Source organism: Dasypus novemcinctus, chromosome 16 (genome assembly GCF_030445035.2).
Source record: "Dasypus novemcinctus isolate mDasNov1 chromosome 16, mDasNov1.1.hap2, whole genome shotgun sequence".
Lineage (NCBI taxonomy): Eukaryota > Metazoa > Chordata > Mammalia > Cingulata > Dasypodidae > Dasypus > Dasypus novemcinctus.
Window position 1 is genome coordinate 51,703,596 of NC_080688.1, and position 13,061 is coordinate 51,716,656.

The 13,061-nt window shown below is 39.5% G+C and overlaps 1 non-coding gene across 1 annotated transcript; it reads left to right on the forward strand.

The window, feature by feature from the left end:
• The first annotated feature begins 12,405 nt into the window (after nucleotides 1-12,405).
• Nucleotides 12,406-12,509, forward strand: LOC111765600 (U6 spliceosomal RNA). The gene has a single exon (XR_002797896.1). It is a non-coding gene; the product is annotated as a U6 spliceosomal RNA (small nuclear RNA).
• The last annotated feature ends 552 nt before the right edge of the window (nucleotides 12,510-13,061 follow it).

The window sequence follows — 13,061 nt, forward strand, 5'->3', positions numbered from 1 at the left end:
CTTACCTCCTCAAGAGCTAAGATTGATTCTTTATATTACAGGTCTTTTAAAACAACATCTTTGATAAATTTCTGGATTGTAAATTCCATTAGATCGGGAACTGAATCATTTATGACTTTGTGTATCCTGTGGTCCCTCACAAAATATCTTGGATATTGAGGGTATACAATAAACATTTGTTGACTAAATTAATATTTAATTACTTCATAAAAATTCCCCTATTTATCATTGAAATAGCATTTTTCTTCCACGGTCATAATACAACCATTCAATATCTCAGAAGCTTTTGCTGATATCATTTTCTCTAGCACAATAATTAATAATTTGCCTTAAAATGCTCGTTTAAGTGCCCGACATGAATTTAAGAGGTCTATTTTCCTGTTGATGCTCACACTCAACCATAATTATCTGTCATAAGGAGCATGAAGAGGTGTGAAGATGAAAGCTTGAAAGGTCGGGAGTGCCGAGATTGGGACAATTAGCAGCACCCGTGAGTGCTGGGGGTCGGGGGTAGCATTAACCATTCTGAAGGTCATAGACTTCAGCCTTCCCTCTCCCCATCCTTCCATCACACACACACACACACAGCAGAGGCCTCCCTCTCCCTGCCGGGAAACAGTGTCCACAAATGCACAGGTCTTGAGATAACTGAAATGTGTTCAAGTGTGCTCATTTTTGAGTTCAAGCACCAGAACTCAAAATGCCAGTTCCCTGCCTTCCTGAACATGAGACTCTCAACATAATTTATCCTTTTATTTATTGTTCATAGTCATTATCATGAACACTACTTACCATGATATGCAGTCATGCTGTGATTTTCTCAGGAGCACCGTGCCTCTCCTCTAAGTTGCTAAAATGTCTAGCTCTGGCATCAGCTTTTCGTAACCTTTCAAACCCTGTCAGATTATCTGTTGTCATTTTGTGAAAGGACAGCCTGCAGAAGCCTTCTTTCTCACAGAACTATGTGAGAAGCCAACCAAGATAACCAAGCTGGTTAAGAGCTGTGTCTGAGCAAGAGGCAAGGTCCTAGGGAAGAGAACAAGTGGTTCTTATTATGTTTTTCTGAGGGCCTGAGGCCTTTTTCTACTTGCTCCTTGGCTCCCTGGAAAGTTCAAGTCGGGGGGTAAAGAAACCCAAGTTCAGAATGAAGATGGTAGGAAAGCTTTGGGAAGCCTGATTATACACAGCTCTGAGAGAGACAAGAATTTTGACACTTCTGCTTACTGGCAGGGCCAGCTGGTGTCCAATAGCACTGTAGAAACTACTCAACTCTGCTTTTGTAGCCTGAAAGCAGCTATAGACAATATGTCACAGAATGAGAATGTGTTCCAATAAAACTTTATTTACAAAAACAGGCAGGTAGGGAAAGAAAGCTAGAGAATAACCTAGGGACTGAATAATATAATGAACCCTGTGGTGGATGAGGAGTATGGTTAATAGCACAAATACAAGAATGCTCTTCTTTGAACTAGAACAAATGTATGTCACTATTACATGGTGGTAAGAATAAGGTGATGCAAAGGAAAACCACAACTAATGTAATTTATGGAGTATAGTTGACAATGATATTGTAATACTCATGCATCATTGTCAAAGAAGGAATGATATCAATGCTAATGATCAATAGTAGGGGGTATGATTTTTTTTCTTTTGGGCTAAGGAAAACGTTCAAATATTTACTGAGGCAATGATTGCACAACTCTGTGATGAAAGTGAGAGCCACTGAGTGTACACTTTGGATGGATGATACAAAACATGGGACTGTATAACACAGTGAATCATGTGGTAGAAGATGGACTGTGGTTAATAGTATAAATATGAGAGCATTCTCTCAAGAACTATAACAAATGTACACTACTAACACATGGTGTTAATAATAGGACAGTGCAGGGAAAACATGCACCAAATAAAAGCCATGGACCATAGTTAGTAGTTATTTTTTGATAATGTTCTTCTAGAATTTGTTACAAATGTCCCACAACAATGCAAGGTGTTGGCGGAGGGGTGATGTATGTGAATTCTGTACAATATTCGTGACTGTTCTGTAAGCTCACAACTTCTCTAATGAAAAATAAAACAACAGACGGATGGGGGGGGTCTTAGTTTGCTGATTCCTTTTCTAGGCTAGAGGATGGATAAGGACCTTTCCCACTCTAAAATGCCATACTTCCAAAGTCCTAAGCCTCCCTGTTGTCACTGAAGTGAGTAAACTATGCCTTGCTCTTAACAACTTTGTCCCAGAGCACCATGTAGTAGAGCAATATTTCTCAGACTTAAATAATGTTTAGTCCCCTTATAAAGGAAAAAATTCTTATGGATCCTTAGTGTTGACTTTATTATTATTATGTTACTTCAATACTGACAAGCTCATATGCAGCTATAAAGCCAAAACAAATTTCTAAACTAAATATAATAAAAACTACAAAACCAATAAAATTCAAATTAGTGGCAGTCTGCTGGAACTAAATTGCTGATCGCAAAGTGGAAACGATGCTAACACCGCTACAGAACTGGTTCTTCAGAGTTGAGCGCGTCCTAATTGTCCCTGCAGGGCAATTGTCTCAGTTTTCCCCTGCAAAACCTTTCTTGATTTATATCACATGCCATGATGATATTTGATCGTATGGAAAGCCAGGTAACTAAGATATAACCAATGTTTATCAAAAGGCTCTCGTTGGGAGGCAAGACTTGACTCAGTTATTGATTAGCAGTTGTTATTGCTTGGTACACTGATGGCCCACAGGGGACCAGGCTCTCAAGGGTTAAAAGGCTATATAGTGCACCACTGGCCGGGAACCCAGTACCCCCCCTACCGGACATTGTAAATCCTCACAGGGCCTACATGATGGAATAGAGGAGAGTATGGGCCATGATGTGAACCAATGTATATGAGGTGCAGAGGTGCCCAAAGATGTACTTACCAAATCCAATGGATGTGTCATGATGATGGGAACGAGTGTTGTTGGGGGGGGGGAAAGGGGGGGTGGGGGGGTGGGGTTGAATGGGACCTCACATATATATTTTTAATGTAATATTATTACAAAGTCAATAAAAAATAAAAAAATTAAAAAAAAAAAAAAAAAAAAAAAAAGGCTATATAGTGCAATCTGTAAGGAGAACCTCCCAGCAGGAAAAAAGTGCAGCCTGCCCAAGTGCCCAAGAGTGGCGCTGGACACATGGAGAGCTGACGCAGCAAGATGATGCAACAAAAAAGACACAGATTCTGGGTCCCACTGACAAGAAACCAAGCGGACACAGAAGAACACACAGTGAATGGACACAGAGAGCAGAAACCGGGGGGGGGGGGGATAAATTTTGAAACTAATAATAAACCTTTAAAAAAAAAAGGCTATAAAATAAAGGGGGAGCAGATGTGGCTCAAATGGTTTAGTGCCTATTTCCCATTTTTGAGGTCCCAGTACCTCCTAAAAACAAAACAAACGAAAAAACCCAACTCATTGGAAAGTGGGTGTAGCTCAGTGTTTGAGCATCTGCTTCCCGTATATGAGGTCCTTGGTTCAATCCCCAGTACCCCCTAAAAAAAAAAAAAGAAGGCTATAAAGGTCATTCAGCTCATACAGAATGCACTGATTCTCATCTTTGTATTTCCTTCAAAATAGCAATATAATTTTAAAAAATAAACTTCTTAACATAATTGTAGATTCTCTTGCAGTTGTAAGGAATACTGTAGAGATGTTCTATTTACTTTTCACCCAGTTTCCCCAATGGTGACATATTGTAAAACCATAGTACCATATCACAAGCTGGAAACTGACATTGATATAATCCACCAATCTTAATCTGATTTCACCAGTTTGCTATGCATTCACTCATTTGTGTGTGTCTCTCTGAGTATTTAGTTCTATGCAGTTTTATCACATGCATCGTCATGTATCCACTGCCACAGTCAAGACACAGATCAGTCCCATAACCACAGGGACCCCCAGAGCTACCCTTTCAGAACCATGTCTTTTCCTCCTGTTTCCCCCGCTCCCCCTGACAACCATTAATCTGCTCACCACTTCTATAGTTTTGCCATTTCAAGAAAGTTATATAAATGGAATCATACCATATCAATCTTTTGGAATTGCTTTTTGCACTCAACATAATTCCCTTTGGATCCATCCAATTTGCGTGTATCCATAGTTTGTCCCTTTACACTGCTGTGCAGTATTCCAAGGTACAGCTGTACATACCATGATTTGTTTCACCATTCACTCTTTGAAGGACATTTGCATTGTTTCCAGTTGGGGAAACATAAAGCTGTTAGGAACATTCATGTACAGATTTTGTGTGTACCTCAGTTTTCATTTCTCTGGAGAAATGCCCATGAGTGCAATTGAGGGGTTGTATGGTAATCGCATGTTTAGTTTTGTAAGAAACTGCCAGACTATTTTCCAGGATGACTGTACCAATTTACTCAACAGAACATTTTTCAAATTCTTGTCAAGAATATGTGGACCCCAGTTTTCAAAATACTACTTTAGTGGCTAATACCACATAATTAAAATATAAGCAATTTAAGGGAAGTGGGTGTGGCTCAAGCAATTGGGCTCCTGTCTATCATACGGGAGGTCCCAGGTTTGTTTCCAGGGGACTCCTAGTGAAGGTGAGCTGGCCCGCATGGTGAGCTGGCCAGTGCAGGGAACTGGTCAGCATGGAGACCTGGCACAACAAAAAGAGACAAAGAAGAGAGACAATGAGAGACACAACAAACCGGGGAGCTGAGGTAGATCAAGAAATTGGGTGCCTATCTCCCACATTGGAGGTCCCAGGAATGTTAGCGGTGCCTCCTAAAGAGAAGACGAGAAGAGAAGACAAGCAGAGAAGACAAGAAGACACAAAGAGCACACAGAGAATGGACACAGAGAGCAGACATTGAGTGCAAAAAACAAGGGGGGTGGATAAATAAATAAGATAACTCTTAAAAAAAAAAGCAACTTAAATCAAAAGGCTCATGGCAGGGTATCCTTAAAGATATAAAAAGGAAAATGGCTAATTCTGTAATTTTGTTATCAGCCCTACTCTGAAGACTGTTTTTTTGGGAAAAGAGGTTTCTTTTTGGGTTGATGTAAACGTTCTAAAATTAGATTGTGGTGATAGTTGTACAACTCTGTGAATATATTAAAAACCATTGAATTGTACACTTAAAACAGGTAAATTTTATGGAATGTGAATTATAGCTCACCAAAGTTGTTAAAAAAAGAAAACTTTCAGAGAAATCATGGGTCCTGTGGAAGGAGGCCAGGCTACCCTTCAGCTCCAAGATGTCTCATTCGCTTCTCAGAAGCCACAGCTTCCTTCAGGGCTATTAGCAATGGAAACACTAAAGTCATCTAGCAGGAGTCAGTGAGCAGAAAGTTACTCAAATAAAGCAGGGCGTTTAATCTATGATTACTTGACCAGGAATCTACAAAGACTTTTACTAGTCAATAAAGAGGACCATTGCTCTTTGATACACAGTCTTCAGAGATGTCTAGATGGCGTCCACAAGGAAGAACTCATGCTGGGCTCCTCCTACAGAGTTTTCAGTGTTCACTCTCTCCCAATTACACAGAGATTTCCATTTCCTTTCCATTTCCTACCTTAATGCTAGTTCAGTGTTTTTACAGATTTGCTCCTGACTATCTCAGGAATTCCCTCCCCAGGTGGGCTGCCCTTCTTGGTGATGCCCCATCCCTCACATGACACGCAGCTTAGCACCATCTCCTCCAGAAAACTGCCTGAACTGAAGCAGGCTCTCTCTGATGACACTGCGGTCTCTGAATTCCTGGAGGGGAGAAATGAGTAAGCACGGGCATGCACTTTCACCAATTGCCGCAATCCCCCAAATCCCATAACTGTGGCTGCCTTTAAAGTATGGCCATGCAGTGATGGCCTGAATATATGGAGTTATTCGGCCAGTAGATAGCAGAGCTCCCAGTTTCCAAGTGGATTTTGTCTCCCTCTGCTTCAGAGCACTCCTGAAATGCTCCCACCTTGCAATCTGCATTGGTCTCTCTCTGTTCCTGTCCTTACTGTTCTTGTGCTCCTTAAATCCTCACGCTTCTCTTACCTGTGGCCTGTCCCCTGATCACTTCCATTTCAAACCATCATCATCAACACAAATCCTTCTTTCTCTGTGATCTGAGCAGTTGGGAGCAAAGACTCAAACCTTGGCTCCTCCCTTATTCACTGGGCTCCTTGAGCAAGTTACTTCAGCTCTTGAGGATCACATGGATTAATACTAGTAAAATGTTTAATAGGTCATGTCCCGGCAGCAAGGACCGTCACCGTGGGCCCTTCCATGGTCAGTGAGCCATCCCATCACAATGCCTTGGTGCCTCTTCGGTTTGGAGGCACTTTCCAGCTGCCTTCAGTATCATTGTTTGTGGCCCAGGGGTTGCCATTTTACTGGCAGAGACCTTTTTCCTCCTTTTGTGCTGCGGCAGAAAGTTTGACATTGCTGGGTGCCAATTCTGAATAACAAAAACAGTTTTTATGGCTGTTTGCACTTATTCCAAGGCTGGCTGATTTCTCCAAGGCCAGAGCAGCCTGAGCTCCTGCCAGGAGTAACTGCAGCTGCCCTCATCCCTGGCCGGCTCCCACCCTTCCTTGGCTTTCTGTCCTCTGACAGGAACAGAAAGAAAGAAGAGCAGCGTGGCAAGCGTCCGCATTTGCCAGCACAAAACACTTGCCGTCTATAGGGAGTCATTTTTCCCTTCCCAGCCCTAATTCTTTGCCCTGTCAGACCAGGGCTATTACTATTTCTAATTTGTATTAGATAGTCCCTTAGCAACCATCACATACTGAATTTGTTACCAGCTTGCTTCTAATACTGCTAAATTTACCAAAATCTTAGCTCTACCACAACACAACTTAAAATAAAAAGAAATGTGAACAACTTTCTCCACATTCACATATATACAAATCCTCCTTTATGGAATTGTTGCACTTCTGGCAAGTTGACTAGAAAGCACATTTTAGATAAACCCATTTTCCCCTTGCCATATAAAAAATAAATCTCATATATTTACCCTCCTTGAAACATTTTTGGATGCAAAATATTGCCACTGCTCTTATGAATAAGGGAAATTTTTTCAATTAAATACAATAGTTAAATAAGATAGATAAATTCATAATACTTTTTAAAAAACATGTTTATTTAGACTCCACCTTTTCCGAAAGGGATATAAACAGTGGCCTACTGGTAGTATAACTCTCTGGAAGAAAATAAAAGATTTCTTTTGTAGCATTTGCCCATATCCATGGTGTAAATATTCCCACTCTGGCTGATTTCAAGCTATCAACTGTGTAACAAGGAGCTCAAAAAATTCCTGATTAATAACCCCAAAGGTTCTAACACACTATTGGAAGGGAACTGAAAAGGATAGCTAAAGCGCATCAAAGTAACAAAAATATAAAGTTGGCAAGAAAGAAGGAAACAAGGACAAAGGTTTAAAATGGAGCCAGGAATCAATAAATGTAAAAATGCAAACTCTAAAGCCCTATTCACAGGTTTAAATGATACTTGTGTTAGGCTTTTATAAATTTCCAATACTGAAAGGAGACCCTTACCTGGTTCAAGTGTCCTTAAGATAAAAGCAAGTCCCATGCTGAAGTGCCAGTTGCCTTATTCCGAAGTAGGTCACATTGCTCCCGATGGTCTCCATAAAGCAAAGGCGGTATCATATGGTGAATGTCCTCATCAACACTGACCTTGAACTGGACCTTAGGTGAAAGCAATTCAACAGGACGCAGGGCCCAGTCAGTGCCCAGAGACAGCATTCCCACATTCCCAGCTGACCGCTGGCGGCTGAGCTGTGAGTGTATCCCATAGCCTTTGAATAATCTTCCAGGCTTCTGCTAAGAACAGACTGTGGCCATTTGAAACTGCTTTCCCAGGCCGATCTCCCTTCCTGAAGCATGGTTACAGGTATTGAACCATATGTCCCACCTGACAATCTGTCTGCAGGTAAGAATGGCATGCCCTTTGGAAAGCAGAGGTGCCGATCACGATGCCATAGGAGGCCCTGGCTTCTCTACTTGGAGGTGGGTAGTTCCTGATTCAATAATGAAGGTGCATGAGACAATGCAAATACAAAATAGTTAAACTCTGGTCTATGCTGGCATGATAGTATCTAGGGCCAAGAGAGGGAGAAGGAATGGAAAGTCAACATGGAACTGAGAATTTCCTCAACTTTATTGGCCTCCTTCCCAAAGGTCCATTAAAAGTAGAGGTCACCTTATCATCCCTGGCATTTAGCAGTTGGTAAAAAGCTTTTTTTAAAAAAAATAAACATTTAATTGAAGTATAATGAGCATGCAGAAAAGTTCACAAATCATAGCATACAAGATTAAAGAATTTTCACAAAGAAAACCAGGACACTAGCACCTAAAGCAAAAGCTGACCATTACCGGCCTCCAGCACCCTTCTAATGCTCCCCATCCAGGCATTATTTCCCCTCCAAGATAACCACTAACACCATAGATTAGTTTTGTCTGTTTTTGAACCTCATGTTAATGGCCTCATAAGTAATATTTTGTATATGGTTTATTTACTCATCATTGTGTTTGTGAGATTCATCAACGTGGTTGTGAGCAGTTCATTCTTATTGCTGAATCGTATTGCACTCCATCCATCATCCAAAATATATTCATTTTACTTTTTATGGGAACTGGGTTGTTTCTACAATGAGTAAAGCATTCTTGCACATGCCTTTTGGTGGATGTAGCAATCATTCTCTTGGGTACATAAACAGTTGTGCAACTGCTGGATCATAAGGTATTGCTTTAGTAGACACTGCCATAAAGTTTTCCACAATGGTTATACTGAAAAGTAACATTTTACTCATATTAAATTAGCAAAAATATTTTAGGTTATCATACCTAAAGTTGGAGAACTTGCAACACATTTGGTATGTTAATATATGACTGATAACACAGCTCCATGCAATCTAGTATCCCTACGGGACATTGTAGATCCCCCCAGGGCCCACTGGATGGAACGTGGGAGAGTGTGGGCTATGATGTGGACCATTGACTATGGGGTGCAGTGATGCTCAGAGATGTACTTACCAAATGCAATGGATGTGTCACGATGATGGGAGAGAGTGTTGCTGTGGGGGGAGTGGGGGGTGGGGGCGGTGGGGTTGAATGGGACCTCATATTTTTTTAATGTAATTTTTAAAAATAAATAATTAAAAAAAAACATAAAAAAAATAATAAACTCTATACAAACAGGAAAAAAAAAAAGATGTTTGGGGGCCATGAAATCAGTAGATTTGTGACTTAAAGCAAAGATTTGAGACTAATCTTAAACCCCAGGAGCAGAAGAACAAATAGCCATTAATTTATTCATTCAACAAACAAGAATAATTTGTACACACTCCCTGAATGGTTTAAAGGATTTATTTCCCCTTAGAGGCATTTCCATTAAGGTAAGGAACAAGGTGAGAATGACTTCTCATTCCCCTATTATTCAATGCTGCATTTCAAGTAGTAGCCAAAGTACATAGACAAGAAAAATCATCTAGCAACAAAAGAATTGAAAAAGAAAAAGTTGGGAAGCGGACTTGGCCCAATGGATATGGCATCCATCTACAACATGGGAGGTCTGTGGTTCAAACCCCGGACCTCCTTGACCCATGTGGAGCTGGCCCACATGAAGTGCTGATGCGCGCAAGGAGTGCCCTGCCACTCAGGGGTGCCCCTCATGTAGGGGAGCCCCCCACATGCAAGGAGTGCACCCTGTAAGGAGAGCCGCCCAGTGTGAAAGAAAGTTCAGCCTGCCCAGGAATGGTGCCACACACATGGAGAGGTGACGCAGCAAGATGACGCAACAACAACAAAAAAGAGACACAGATTCCCATGCCACTGACAACAACAGAAGTGGACAAAGAAGAACATGCAGCAAATGGACACAGAGAACAGACAACTGGGCTGGGGTGGGGGGGAACGGGGAGAGAAATAAATAAAAAATAAATCTTTTTTAAAAATTAAAAAAAAAAAGAAAAAGTTACTTAACTCTATTCGCAGATAATATGAGAGTGTGCCTGGAAAATCCTAGAGAATCAATGATAAAACTAACTCAAACAATAAAATAATTCAGTAAGGTAAAAGGATGTAAAATTAAACTTCAGAAACAATAATCTTCTTAATAACAATATATAATAGTAGAGCAAACCTCATGTACAATAGCAACAAAAAATTAAATTTAAATTAAATTAAAAAAAGGCTAACCTTAACAAGAAATGTTGAAAACCTAAAAGAGAAAAACTTCAAACTCCTTATAACAGCAAACTAGATTTGAACAAATGGAAAGACAACCCTTGTTATTGGATACAAAAATTCAACACCATAAGATATCAATTTTCCTTAAATGATTGTATATATTTAATGAAATTCCAATAAAAATACCAATAAGCAGTTTTATGGAGCTAGATAAGTTGATACTAAAATTTATATGATCAGTCACAAAAGATCACATAGACATAATTCTATTTGTATAAAATGTACAGAGTAGGCAATTTTATATAGACAGAAAGTAAATTAATGGTTGCTTAGAGCTAGGAAGAGGGTAGGGGAGGAAATACAGATTGACTGCTTAATGGGTATAGGGTTTTTTCAGGAGGGACAAAAATCTCCTAAAATTCAGTTGTGATGAGAATTTCAACACCTTGTGAATAACTAAAAACATTGAACTGTACACTTTACACAGGTGAATTGTAAGGTAGGTAAATTATATCTCAATAAAGCTCTTTAAAAATTAATATGGGAAAAAATATGCAAAAATAAGAAAGCAATGAAAAAGAAACGATACAAGGAGGAACTAAGCCTATCATACATTAAAAACATACTTTGGGGAAGCAGATGTGGCTCAAATGATAGAGCTTCCACTTACCACGTGGGAGGACCTGGATTTGATCCCTGGGGCCTCCTGGTGGAAAAGAAGAGAAAGCGTGCCGGCGCAGTGAGCCAGTGTCTACACAAGTGAGTCACACAGCAAGATGATGATGCATCAAAAGAGAGACGAGGGAAGAGTCAAGGAGAAGTACAGCAGAAACCAGGATCTGAGGTGGCACAATTGACAGGGAACCTCTCTCCACATCAGTGGTCCCTAGGATCAAATCCCGGTGAATCCTAGAGGAGAGAAAATGAGAAGAGAAGACAACACAGACAGCAAAAACAGCAGGGTGGAAGGAGGGGAAGAGGGGGAAATAAATAAATAATCTTTTTTTAAAAACCCACAAACATACTTTAGAGTCTATATGATTAAATTAGGGAGGTACTGGTGCATGACAGACCAACCAGTGGACTAGAACATGAAGTCCAAAATAGACCCCAATATTTGTGAAATTTCAGAATATGATAAAGATGGCATCTCAAGTCATTGGGGCCACAGTGGATCTTTTAATAAATAGTGCTGCCGAAGGAAGACCCCACAGGGGCCCCTCTGGGTCTTGCCCACAGCAGATGAATTGGAGTCCACACTGAGATGATCTTGAGAGAAAGCAGGTTTATTAACACCAGTGGAAGACAGGAGACAGTTGGTCTCATATTTGCCTTCCTGGATTTTGAGAAGTTCAGAGTATTTGTGGATTCAAACAGGGGAGGGCAGAGTGGTTACCATCCCAATAGTAAGTATACACAAGAGTGAGCCTGGTTTTGAAATAACCCTAAGCAAAAGTGAGGTCCATCTAGCCAGTTTCAGTAAGCTCAGGTATTAGCGTTTGGCTACTCTATAGTGCAGTGGAAAAACAAGTAAAAAAGCATCTATATATGATTCAGTAATGAAAATCATTTGTTAATTCTTAACCCTCAGTTACACCAGAGAAACTTATTAAATCACTTGTAAAAATATAAAATTAGATCCCTGCCTTGCAATTTACACATGAATAAACTCCAAACACATTAGGGGAATAAAGTAAATTTTAAAAATAAAACCATACAAGCACTAGAAGAAACATGGGTGAATTCCTATTTAATGCGGGTGTGAAGAAAGGCTTTTTAACTATGATACAAAATCCAGAAGCAATAAAAGAAAAGATTTGACTTTATAAAATAAAAATATTTGCATGTCAAAAAACATCATAAACTCAAAGACAACTGAAAGGGTGGCAGAGTAGTTCATATCAGACGAAAGCTTCTGCAGATAACAACTATAAACTTTGGACAAAATTTTTTTTAAACTTTCTACAGCTATCTAAAGGCAGGGATGGGGCACAAAAGCAGGCAGAAACTAGACAGGAGTCCACTCTTGGGAGAAGCAACTTGTACTAGTTGAGTTTCCTGAGTTTCCTGTTTTCATTGCTTTACTGTTTACATGCAAAAGCCTAGGAACTTATATAAAAACTACTAAATTTAATAAATTAACTAGCAAGGTCACAGGATACAAGGTTAATACACAAAAATTAATTGCATTTCGTGCTCCCTTCGGCAGCACATATGCTAAAATTGGAACAATACAGATGATTAGCATGGCCCTGCACAAGGATGACACTCAAATTCATGAAGCATTCCATATTTTTGGGAAAAACACACCAAATGTAAGATAAGGACTATGATTAGTAGTAAGATTTTTACAGTATTCTTTCGTAATTTGTAACAAACATCTCATGACAATGCAAGGTGTTGGTGGAGGGTTGATGTGTGAGGTTGTGCATGTTTGCCTTGTAAGTTCACAACTTTTACTATACACTTAATTGCTTATGTATGCTCATACATAAATGATATAAAGATAATAATAACAGGGAGGGTTGGGGAAAATACTTTGCTTAGTAGTAATATTTTGACAATGCTCTTTAATCATTAGTTAAAAAGGTTTAACAACAATGTCAGGTGTTGGTGGTAGGGTGAGTTATGAGAAGCCTGTATGATGTTATATATGTTTGTTTTGTAAGTTCACAACTATTACTGTACACTTATTGTTTATGTATGTTTGTGTGTGGGTGATATAGTTCAATAAATTAATTTTAAAAAAAGAAAAAAATTTAATTGCATTTCTCTATAACACCAGCAAAGAAAATTAGGAAATGAAATTTAAAATTTTTTCAATTTGTTTTTATTTTTTTCCTTCATTT